The 11,690-nt window shown below is 43.5% G+C and overlaps 2 long non-coding RNA genes across 2 annotated transcripts; one reads left to right on the forward strand and one right to left on the reverse strand.

Annotated features, from left to right (window-relative positions):
• Positions 1 to 1,692: 1,692 nt before the first annotated feature.
• LOC120703008 lies at positions 1,693 to 3,400 on the forward strand. Its single transcript, XR_005686705.1, has 3 exons — positions 1,693 to 1,953; positions 2,561 to 2,617; positions 2,984 to 3,400. It is a non-coding gene; the product is annotated as an uncharacterized LOC120703008 (long non-coding RNA).
• On the reverse strand, positions 3,251 to 5,520 carry LOC120703007. The gene is made up of 3 exons (XR_005686704.1): positions 5,090 to 5,520; positions 4,309 to 4,549; positions 3,251 to 3,743 (listed from the first exon to the last, which is right to left on the reverse strand). It is a non-coding gene; the product is annotated as an uncharacterized LOC120703007 (long non-coding RNA).
• Positions 5,521 to 11,690: the final 6,170 nt, after the last annotated feature.

Below are 11,690 nucleotides of genomic sequence, written 5' to 3' on the forward strand. Positions count from 1 at the left end.
ACTTTAGCGTCGCGCGGTGCGGACATCCTAAGGCCTCTTTTTGAATATTTTTTTATATTTTCTATAAAATTTAATTAATCTCTATGAAATTTCTGTACCAATCATGTGAAACATTTTATGATACCGGATCGGTATACTATGAGAATGTAAGTCAAGATGAATCTAGTGATATTTATTTGATACCACAAATATTTATATTTTTGATATAATTAATGTTGATCAAAGCTACAAGAAATTGACTTAAGAAAAATCTAGAATTGCAGTATTGATCAGGGAGTAATTCATAATATCATCCTCTAGTTCGATGAAATACGCATGTTTGCAATTTTGTTGGGCCGAATGCCACGCATGCACAGGCATATGCCATGCTGAGCAGCGAGGGCACCATACATGCTGACGCTGTGGCGCATGTTGCGTACGTGGCACGAGGGCGCAGCTACTTGCGGGGGATGCGTGTGGGTCTAGATCTGTCCGACGTCGGCGACACCGACGGCCGACGGCGAGCCCATAAGTCCACCGCGGCACCGCCCCTCCACTATCCCTGTCCCTGAACTTATCGGCGCCGTCATCTGCATGCGCGTCGGCCGTGTCCGTTGTGGTTGTGGAGTTGCCTGCAGCAGGCAGGCATAATTTTGACTAGTTATCCCCAATCGCTGCTCGCCACGCCCAGCTAACGATTGTTCTCCGCAGCTTCGCAACAGAAACGACCACTAGGGCCGGTCTGAAACCCCCTCTATTCCCGAATTCCCAACCATTAAATCGACATGCATGCATAAAACAATGGTAGAAGTCCAAAGATAACATGATGATGGCTCTCCATTTGCCAAAGGCAGTATCATTACGACAAAGACAACTAGCTTGTCCACAAATTAAGGTGGCCGGTAAGCCAAGCCTGCAATGCTGACTAAGATATGTTGCCTTTGTTTTGATCCCACGCCCAAAAGTCAGTCCCGTCCCTGTGATCTAAATTCCAAGGAAGCTTTTCTGGAACAAGCAGTGCAGATGCGCATCATTTCGTTAATAGACGAAGTGAATATATAATAAAGTTTGTTAGATTCGGCCCTAGTTGCCTTCCCACTTATGACGTGCTTCTTGTGAGAAATTAACAGGCACAATCAGACTACACACTACATATGGAGGTCTCTTTCTTGCTCACGCGTCACGCCATTAGATTAGATTTCTTTCATTTGCCACTACCTATACCACCTTATTAGACGGGTCGTGAGATACTCCGTTATTATTAGCCCACGGACACACACACACACACACACACACACACACACACACACACACACACACACATATATATATATATATATATATATATATATATATATATATATATATACACACGGCAGCGCTATTCTACACCCTAGGTGTAGAATAGAATTCTACACCCAACCACCCCTTCACCGGCCAGGCCCAACTACCCATCTACTGACCAGCCTGCAAGCAAGCACCCCGTCCACCTATTCCAGCCCACGAGCGCGAGCCGCGACTCGGGAGACGCGCAGAGCGCGGTGAGCGCGAGCCGTTCTGCGCTAGCTTCTGCGGCGCTCACGAGTTCACGTGGGTAGCAGCGTGGCGCGCGGATTCAGGCGCAACAGAGTGAGTAGTGCAGCGCGGCGCGGCCGGCGTGGGGCGAGTGGCGGCGCGGCAGCGCACGCGGCGCACCGCGTGGGCGCGAGCCAGAGCTCCTCCTCCCCGCATCCTCCTCAAATCAGGCTGCTCCTCCTCCCTCCATCCTTCTGATCTCTCTTATTTTGCATTGATTGGTGGTTAATCCACATCTACCTCAATAATTGAGCCCTCTAGGGACCCCTAATCCCTCTATCCCTAGTGATTTTGTTGTAATTTTGGTCAATTCGTGGAGAACAGGTTGGGGATTGCAAATTACTGAAACCTTCAAACTGGAATTCAAAAAATTACTGAAGAACGCAACATCTTCTATCAGTAATTACCCTACTCGACTGACTGGTCTCTGTATGTTTTGATGTGATGTATTTCAGTAATTTGTGTTATACATCTCGGCGGTTCATTAAATTGGATGGATGGTTCAGTAATTGGATAGGGATGGTTGAGTATTTTTTTGTCAGTAATTTTGATCAGTTTAGTCTTATACACAAAGTGATGGTTCAGTAATTTGATGGATCCGACATGTTTATCGAGTGTGCACTTCATTACCGGAAACACTTAAAAATGATCCCATTGAATACATAATTTCTTAAATTACTGAAATACTAAAATTACTGTCATAGCTAAAATAATTTTTCTCATGTAGCTCGATAGTCCAAAATACTAATTACTAAAATGCTAAAATTTTCATGTAGCTCCATAGTCCAAATAATTTGTCTTGTTCCGTGTGATGGTGGTGGTTCATTGGTCTTTTTAATTAGCTCGGTAGTCCAATTTTTCAATTACTAAAGAAATGTATTCTCCAGTTATGGTCAGATCACCAGAAAAATGCATTCTATTCGCTAGTTTTTGAAGTTTAGTATTTTTTTAGTTATTGCATAGCAATATTCTATAATTGTTGAGTATTGTAGTACTTGTATTTCAGTTAATCCGCGGGAAGCAGCAGCATTGTACCTGAAGGCGGCTGTGTGTGAGCTCCGAGGTGAGCATGTTGGTGGGTGGAAAATTACTGAAAGCTTCGCCAGGGTTTGAACTATCTAGCTTTGGATGGTTTAGTAATAAGCCTATTCAAATTATGTTGAGTTACTGAATATGAAATTCATTAAGCTCAATATTTTTTTAGTTTCTAAAACAGGGGAGTATAAGCTTTCTCAATCATCTATACTTTTTAGTACTTTGAGAAGCTATATCAGGGTTTCAGTCTTGTATTTTTCAGTAGTTTATGAGGCCAAATTTGATCCATTCTATGCTGCATATGAGTTCTACGGAATGTACACCGAGCTTGATGGTTTTCCTACCAAGAAGAACATGATAAAATCAGCTGAAAATTCAATTGCTCGTTCTATAGGGGGAAGCACAAGTCGAAGGTTGGGGGATGACCACAGGACATCAAATACATCAAAGCATGATAGGTGCAAAAAAAAAAGCAATGGTTTGTGCTAGAACAGCAGGAATGGACGGCGTGACTTTTTACGTGGATTGTGCTTTAGCATAACCACAAGCTCATGCCTAGAACGCGCATGACGAAATGTATACAGGCGCACAAGGCGAAAGACCCAGCAATATTGATGAACATGTATTACGAGATGATATCTGTATTGCTGAATCCAAGACATACATTGGAATTATACGATGTATTACAGAATCTAAATGTGCATAGGTATTATTGGATGTACTTGAAACTCTGCACTACTAAATCCAAGCATGTACATGGGTATTACTAGAAAACAATTTCTCAAAAATATACAAAATTACTGGAAGTGCATATACTGAATAATTGTTTATCTAGATTACCGAAAATCCAAGTATATAAATATAATTGGCGGTGAGCATGAATCTATATACATATTAGTCACAAATTAACAGTCTCTTGTAGTCTAAAAAGATCTACAAAATGAGTGTAGCTGCTGGAGTATTCTCATCATCACCACCATATACAGTTGCATGTTTCTAATTCAACTGTGTCCTATGTCGCAACCACGAAAGCATCTGGAGACTAGGTCTGTGTGAGGTCCATCCGGAACTCGACACCTCCGCAATCCCTCAATGATATACCTTTGATGCCTTTAAAATGCCGCCTATGATTTTAATCCATGGCGTTTACACCCCTATCATATAAAAAATATAGACTATTAATGATATAAGTTTGATAACAGTGTCGGAAACTTGCTGAAACTACAAGCTCGCATATAAACAGCTGAACTACTGGAACCACTACTGAAAACTACACTAGCATAAATTACTGGGCTACTGAAACTAAAAAGGCAGAACGAAATTGAGCTGCTACTATTAAAAAAAACTACTAAACTAAACAACTAGCTCAAATTACTGGGTTAAACTACTGTCCTAACAACTTAATTTAGAGCATCAACATTTAGTAATTGCCGACAAAAAAAGTGGTGTTACGAATATTACTGTGCCAAAGGAAAAAAGCCATGGTACTACTGACCAAACAAAAAATTACTGATAATAGATGTTGACCAAAAATTCATTATTTCATCCAGTAGTTCAGTAATGACTACAGAACTACTGTACTAACTCAAAGCATCAAATGTTTAGTAGTGACCGAAAATTACTGATACTAGACGCTAACACAACTACTGAAAATAATATAGTACTGAGCCTAAACTAAGCAAAAAAAGTATTACTGAAAGTAGAAAAATTACTAAATACCTCATCTAGTGAGCTCGGGATGAATGTAGCTGGTGTAGCTATCTCATCATCACCACAGCCTACAGCTGCACGTTCCGATTAAGACTGTGTCCAGTGCAGCATCTGCAGGACTATCTCAAGATCTCGAGGCTGGGTCTGTGTGAGGTCTATCGGAACTCGGCACCTTGGCTATCCCTCAATGATATACCTTTGATGCCTTTAGGAAGATCGCCTTTGATTTTAACCCTTGGCATTTACATCACTGTTACAGATAAAAATAGCTTCCACCAGTGATACTGATATACCTTGGACAACTAGAATAAAGTACTGGGCAAAATCCAAAAATTATGGGCCTAAACAAGATTACTGAAGAATTTATGATACCAACTAAAGATTACTGAATAATTTGTGATAATAACAACTGAACACATAAAAAAATTACTGAAATACTACGACAAAAACCAATGTATGGATCATATGAACAAAATTTACTGACACACGTGTGGTACTGAACTAACGGACCTAACAAAAAAAGAGCAATTGTACTTGAGCTAACAAGTTACTGGACTAAAGATGAATATTGTACTAACTACTCAGCTCATCATCAACATTTAGTAATCACAAAAAATATGGTGTTGGGAAATATTATTAGCCTAAGGAAAAAAACATGGTAATACTGACCTACATAAAAATTACTGATACTGGACGTTGGCACAAAAATTACTGGATCGTGATCCCAATCCGAGCCGAATCTACAAGGATACACCGGAAAAGCAAGCGGGCGGAGGGGACGCGTGCTTACCCACTTGTAGCGGCGAAGAACGAGAACTCGATGGAGAACAGCGGCTGGCACAAGCCACGGGCGTCGTCGTCGTCCCCGCTCAAGGGTGCGGGAGGGCGTGCCGCCTAGGCTCCCGCCGCTGCTCGGGTGCGCCGCCTGGGATCCACGCCGCGCTAGGGTGTGCAGGAGTAGTTGGGCGGGAGGGATGCGCCACCTGAAATCGCGTCGTCGTCGCCGCCGCCGAATCGAGCCTCGAATCGCTGTTTGGGCAGCATGTTAGCGTGGACAGGGTGGTGGCCTGGTGGGTAGTAACATGACTCGTGGATGGGCCGTGGGCCAAGTGGGAGGTTGGATCGGGTCGGGCAAAGAGGATGGCTGGTGGGCTAGTTGGTTTGGGTGCTGGGTGTAGAATACTTATTCTACACCTAGGGTGTAGTATATCATATATATATATATAAATGCATAGCAAAAAAATATCCACCAAGAAAAATTAAAAAAGACTAATAAAAATTTGAGATGGAGGAATAGATCTTTAGCGTACTAGTATAATGGATGGGCGCCGGGGCTACCTACGGGCATTATAATTTCGTCACATGAGCGTAGCGCTGCTGGTGCCCAGCTCAAGTAAACAATCGATGCCACCGGTGCGTACGTGATTCTTTTTCCTCTGATGCCCCCGCCCCGCTTTCTCTTTTGGCCGAGAAAAGGCGAGCACGCTTTCTAGGAAATCCTGTTCCGTCGGGGAGGGGAGGAGAAGGGGGGAAGCCGCCGCGTCATAATGGCGTGGCGATGATCTCAAGCGCACGCGGGCCCCCCCGGCCGGCGCGCTCGAGACGAGACGACACACGAGAGAGAGGGAGAGGGCTCCGCTCGGTGGCGTAGTGCGGTGGCTGCTGGTAGTGGCTATCATCACAATCTGTACGCCACGATGCGATCCACCATCCATCCCGTCAGGTCCCGTCTGTCTCACCCGCCCACACAATCGCAGACGCTCTTCACCAAAAACCTCCATTACCAGTAGATTGGTCCACAAGACCATCATTATCACCACTACGCCGGGACGCAATGCGAAGCCGAGGCCGAGGCCGGCTCCGTTGGCTGGCTGGTTGGTTAGGCTCGGTGCCCGTTGGTTGGAGAGAGCTTGGCTTGGAAAGAAAGGGATTAAAAGTGCGGCGCGCATTTGTTTTCTAACTGGTCCTACCTTTATACTGTAGCTCTTGTGTGCGCTTGCGATTAAAAGTGCGGCGCGCATTTGTTTCCTAACTGGTCCGACCTTTATACTGTAGCTCTTGTGTGTGCTTGCGATTAAAAGTGCGGCGCGCATTAGTTTCCTAACTGGTCCTTAGTTGCTTGCTTGCCACGTATGCCCAAGTGGCCAAGTCCCAGCTCATCGATAACTGTTGTTTGATGAGATTTAGTATATATATATATATATATATATATATATATATATATATATATATATACTCGGATACCTCTGTCTTGGGTCCCGAGCTTCCCGTCCACCAGCAGCTGGTCTATACCCTTGTGTGTTGCATTGCGCGTTCGGTGCTCGTCACGATGTCCTATGGTGGCTTTTGCTGCATGCGGTGGCTCTCCGGAGCGAAGAAGAAACCGACGGACCACGGCGGCAGATCTCCGGGTGGGCTTACTTGCATAACACCACCAGTTGTGGCGACTACTGGCGACAGTTGTAGTGACGACGGAGGTCACCATCACGACGGTGGCTGTGGAGGTCACCATGGTGGCTGCGGAGGTCACCATGGTGGTGGCGGTGGCGGCGGCGGAGGTCACTCTGGCCACCATGGCGGTGGTGGCGGCGGAGGTCACTCTGGCCACCATGGCAGTGGTCACCATGGCCACCATGTTGGCCACCATGGCCACCATGTTGGCGGAGGAGTCCACCTTGGTGGCGGCTACTAGAACTGGGAAGGGGCTCTCGAGCTATATTATAGGTATTTTTTTTCTGATTTTCAGTACTGATTATTATTTTATATCGGTTGTTTGTGGTAAAGTAATATGGTGCTGTATATTTAGCTTGATGTAATAATGGAAGAAGTTTGTACTAGTAATTGCCATGTGATCGGTCAGTTGATAAATTTGGATATTATTATTATTATTATTATTATTATTATTATTATTATTATTATTATTATTATTATTATTATTATTATTAGAGCAATTGTGTTCATACGCCTGCTTTGAACTCGTGTAGTGATTTTACCCTTTTTTTTAGATTTTGTGATTTTACCATCGCCTTTTTTAATGGTAAAAGGTTTGTCACGATTCCTGATCCAGACCCTAGAATCCTAGGGTCCGGATCCCATCTTATATCTTAATTTTCTTAGTATCCCTCTGTATGCTGCTTTGGGGATAAGCAAAGCACATGTCACGTCTGCACCCTGTACCTTATCGACGTCACGGCTGTGTGTTAGATCCGGGTTTTGGGTGGGTGCGCGTAGAGGCGAGCCAGGGGGGCGCCCGGCGGTGGGCTTTGTCAAGGCCGGGCGCACCACTGGGCGCCGGTAGTATCCAAGGACGGGCGGCATGAGTTGTGCGTGGAAAAACAACATCCATGATCTTTTCTTTTTTGGGTTAATGACTTCAAGCAAGAGAATCTTAGACGATTTTAGTTGTTCGTTTAATAAAGGAAGAATTAAGCAAGCAGTGGTTGAATGATTCGCAAATTTGTAGGAGGGAGAACCCTCTTGGCGGAAAAAATAGAGGTGATGGATCCGCCGTCGTCTAGAAAGGACTTTTTTTTGCGAGGAGTCTAGAAAGGACTTGAGAGAATTGAGATGGAACATGAAAGATGCAATGCAAGCGTAATGTGCCCCTCAAACCGGATGATTCCCCAGTCAATGCGGTTTCAACTTGTTCTCTAAACAAGGCAAGTCATGAATGTTGAAACCGCATATTGCATCAATCTCCGAATAATATTGAGATAGCATTGCCTTTCGATCTGTAGTCTTAATCCATCAATCTCCGAATAATATAGTACTTCACAATGCAATATGCATCTGCCCTAACATAAAAAAAATAAATATAAATGCTATCATAGCAACAACACCTTATAGGATATGACCTTTTTTATTTGAAAGTAATAATATTATAAAGGCCAGCTTCTTCCCCATAAGATTATTCTATTGAGTACGTTTATGTTTAAAAATTAAGATGACACTCCTGACAAAAAAAAGTATGACATATGTGTGATATTAGTAGTCAGTGCAGCAGCTAAAGTTCACCCTAATAAAAAGAGGCTATTCAGAAACAGTAGTAAAGCATCGCCTGGTACCTCAAATAGTAATTCAAGATAATACCAGAGAACACACAGTTATTGTAGGATAGAGTAATGGTAGGTACTATCGTCAAGTACAAAACCAATTAACAAGACGCATTAATGATGAAAAACAAGCCAAATACCCCTTTTCATACTACGTGAAGTTGATGCTTCATTATTTTTTTAAAAAAAATAATGTCCCTCCATCATTTTATAGGATTGCACACACATTTTAATCTTCAAAAATCAAAATCCATGATATTTGATCCAGGATTTGTGGAACATTAATAAATAGATTTTGTGATTAAAATTACTATTAGCTTAATAGTACTTCACTTGGCCGTTTGTTACGAAACGATGGATAAACATTTGTTACGATGCAAGGTCAATGATACATCATGACTTCACTACAAACAAACATAGCCTAGAAGTCTTTTAATTTGAGAAATGAACATAGAGTTAGTTCCAGGCTACAATAGAGTTCAGAAACTTTTCTTGGTTAACAATGGTATATGGCACCATGAAGTCTATGTTGACACCGCACTGGATAGTTTTATTGGACCTTAGTTAACAGTACTAGATTCTACAATGTACCTATAGTTTTCACCTAGCTTACATGTTGGTAAAACTAGCCACTCGATCTACACGATTTTAGAAACTAACCTTGTTTCACCATGCCCACTCGAGAAGAGAAGGCGTCTCATGTTGGAACTGCAACCAGTGAAAACACAAAACAGAAAGGAGGATATATTCACAGTAAAAAGAAAAAGGAGAAAAAAAGAAAGTGTATCTTGCCACACACTACTTTTCACACGCCGTTGAGAGCCGTTTTGGTGCGGAAAAGCGATGGAACGGAATGCACGGGGAAACGAGAGGGGGGTAAAAAAAAAATTCAAAGGCACATTTTCTGCGTGACGTGACGTCGGCAAAAGGACTGGCAGGGGGCAGGAAGAAAACGCGAGGAAATGAAACCTGCACGGCTTTTTCCCCCTGATCACACACCCGCTGGGCAACCCTTCTTCATTCCCGTTTTACCCTTTCTGATTATTAGTCGAGCATGGTAAATCCACACGCAACGCCGGTGGATCATGGATGCACATGTCCCTGTCCGATTAGCTGGAAATTACAGTACGGAATTGGAAGCTGCAGTTTTTTTTCTTTTTTTTGAAGAGGCGAAGAGCACGGTGGTGCTACCATTGTTTGGAGGGGATGGGGAAAAAATGAATTGGATGATGTCAAGCTAGAGATATCGTTTCTCGCAACTTGACAGCTTGCAACGGAATGGGGCAGTTTGGTTCTGGTGCGAGGCGCGCGGAACGTCCCTCGTGCTGCGACCGTGTGGAACGAGGGGCAAATTTTTTTTGGTTTTTTTTAGTACTTCATTCATGTATGTATTTAAATATTCGATGTGATATTTTTTAATGTAAATTTTTTGAATCTAAACAGCGCCTAGAGCTGCGTGGCTAGCTCCCTACAAAGTGATGCGGCAAGCCTTCAATGAACATTGATCCTTGTCATGATCCTACCGAAAAAGATTCTGCATGCGCAAGTATTCATTTCCTACTCAACTTTTTTCGAGAGGGGAATCTTATTTTCCATGCTACACAGAACTAGCCAGCTAGCTAGGGTTACAGCGGAACCAAACTACGGGCATCAGGGAAGGTGATGTACTTCGGCCGTTTTAGATTTCGAGGTTTAGTTCTTGGGAGAGTTTTTAATCAATAATAAGTTTATTAATGTATAACTTTTCAAAAAACCCTTCATAACAACCTCATGATTTGTATGAATATATTGGATGCGATGTATATTGGATTTGGGTCAGCGAAGTAGAAGTTGGCATGCATATATACATGGCATTATGAAAACTATATGTAACACAAATGGACATACGTCCCTATGAGATACACCAAAAAAAAATGCAATGCAGTGCCTGCGATCTATAGAAGGCAAAAGTGAAACTGATGCACTGCTTCGTGGATATTATGGTTTCCTAAATAATTGATAGCACCATGTAACCGCCGCCAAAAGGAAGAACATGTAACCAGTTCATACATATGACTTTGAAACTTGAACGTGTTACTACAACTACTAGTTTGTTTCAAAGAACAACATAAATCATACTAGTACTCGAGACTTTTTTTTCCTTGAAATGCAGTAAATTAAACACCAAGAGGAAAAGGACAAGAAGAACGACTTGCAGCACTAACACCAAGGCATGCAGGCTAGCTCAAAAACAACCCAAAACTCATGAGAAAGGATGCCCGTATGTAGCAACAGGTAACTTTGGCCCCCGGAAAAGGGGCGGCCTAACCCAGCCTCATCTGGGGAGATTGGATTGGATCACTCACCCTGCCACCCATTCATGAATCCCACCAAGGGGGAAAAAAGCAGAGGGGAGTAAAGTGCCAGCAGTAGCCCTAGCTCTATCTAGCGGCATTGGCAAAAGGAAGCGCAACTGCACAAGGAACAATTTATGTCACGTACAGTACATGAAGCCTAGAGAGAGAGAGGGAATCACTGGTCAGAGAGATTCGGGGAGAGAGGAGCGTGGGTTTAGGCCGTGTTCAGTTCCAAAAAATTTACATCCAAAAACGTCATATTGAATATTTGGATGAAGTATTAAATAAAATCTGTTTACAAAACTTTTTACACAAATGAGTCGTAAATCGCGAGACGAATTTAATGAGCCTACTTAATCCATAATTTACAATAGTGATGCTACAGTCATTCCTGGCCGCGCCGCCGCCGTCGTGGGCCGTGCTCAGCGTGTGGAACTGCATGGACGCCTTCCGCCTCGAGGTGCGCGGGGAACCGCGCCTGATGCACGCTGCGGCGGGCGCCACGCGGTTGGTGGACCGCGCGGCGTCGTGGCTCGAGATCCCCTCCATTCCCAACTTGTTCGTGCTTTTCGGGCTCTACTTCCTCTACGGCCTCGGTGGCGCTTTTGAGCCATGACTAGACTCAGCACGATGGGCTGTATGGCACGACCCGCATTTTGGGCTGTGCTTTGGGCCGGTACGGCATGAAAATAGCTCGGTTGGCCCACACGTGGCTCCATATCCTACTATAACGGTTAATCCCTTTTCTAATTAACACCCATCATGGAAGTAAATATTAACTCAAGAAAATTACGTAATTTTTCTACCATACATAATTTATGTGTTTTTTAATTGCAATAGTAACGTTTCTCCATCGATACATATAGAATCTGACTCCAAGTATGTGGAGCACCGTGCTTGGGCCGGCACGACACGAAGACGTGCCCGCGTGCTGTGGGCCGTCCTTTGGATCGTGCTGTTGACGCAAAAATCAACACACTGGAATCCAAGGGCAAGTGTTGGC

This window comes from Panicum virgatum, chromosome 4K, assembly GCF_016808335.1.
Source record: "Panicum virgatum strain AP13 chromosome 4K, P.virgatum_v5, whole genome shotgun sequence".
Classification (NCBI taxonomy): domain Eukaryota; kingdom Viridiplantae; phylum Streptophyta; class Magnoliopsida; order Poales; family Poaceae; genus Panicum; species Panicum virgatum.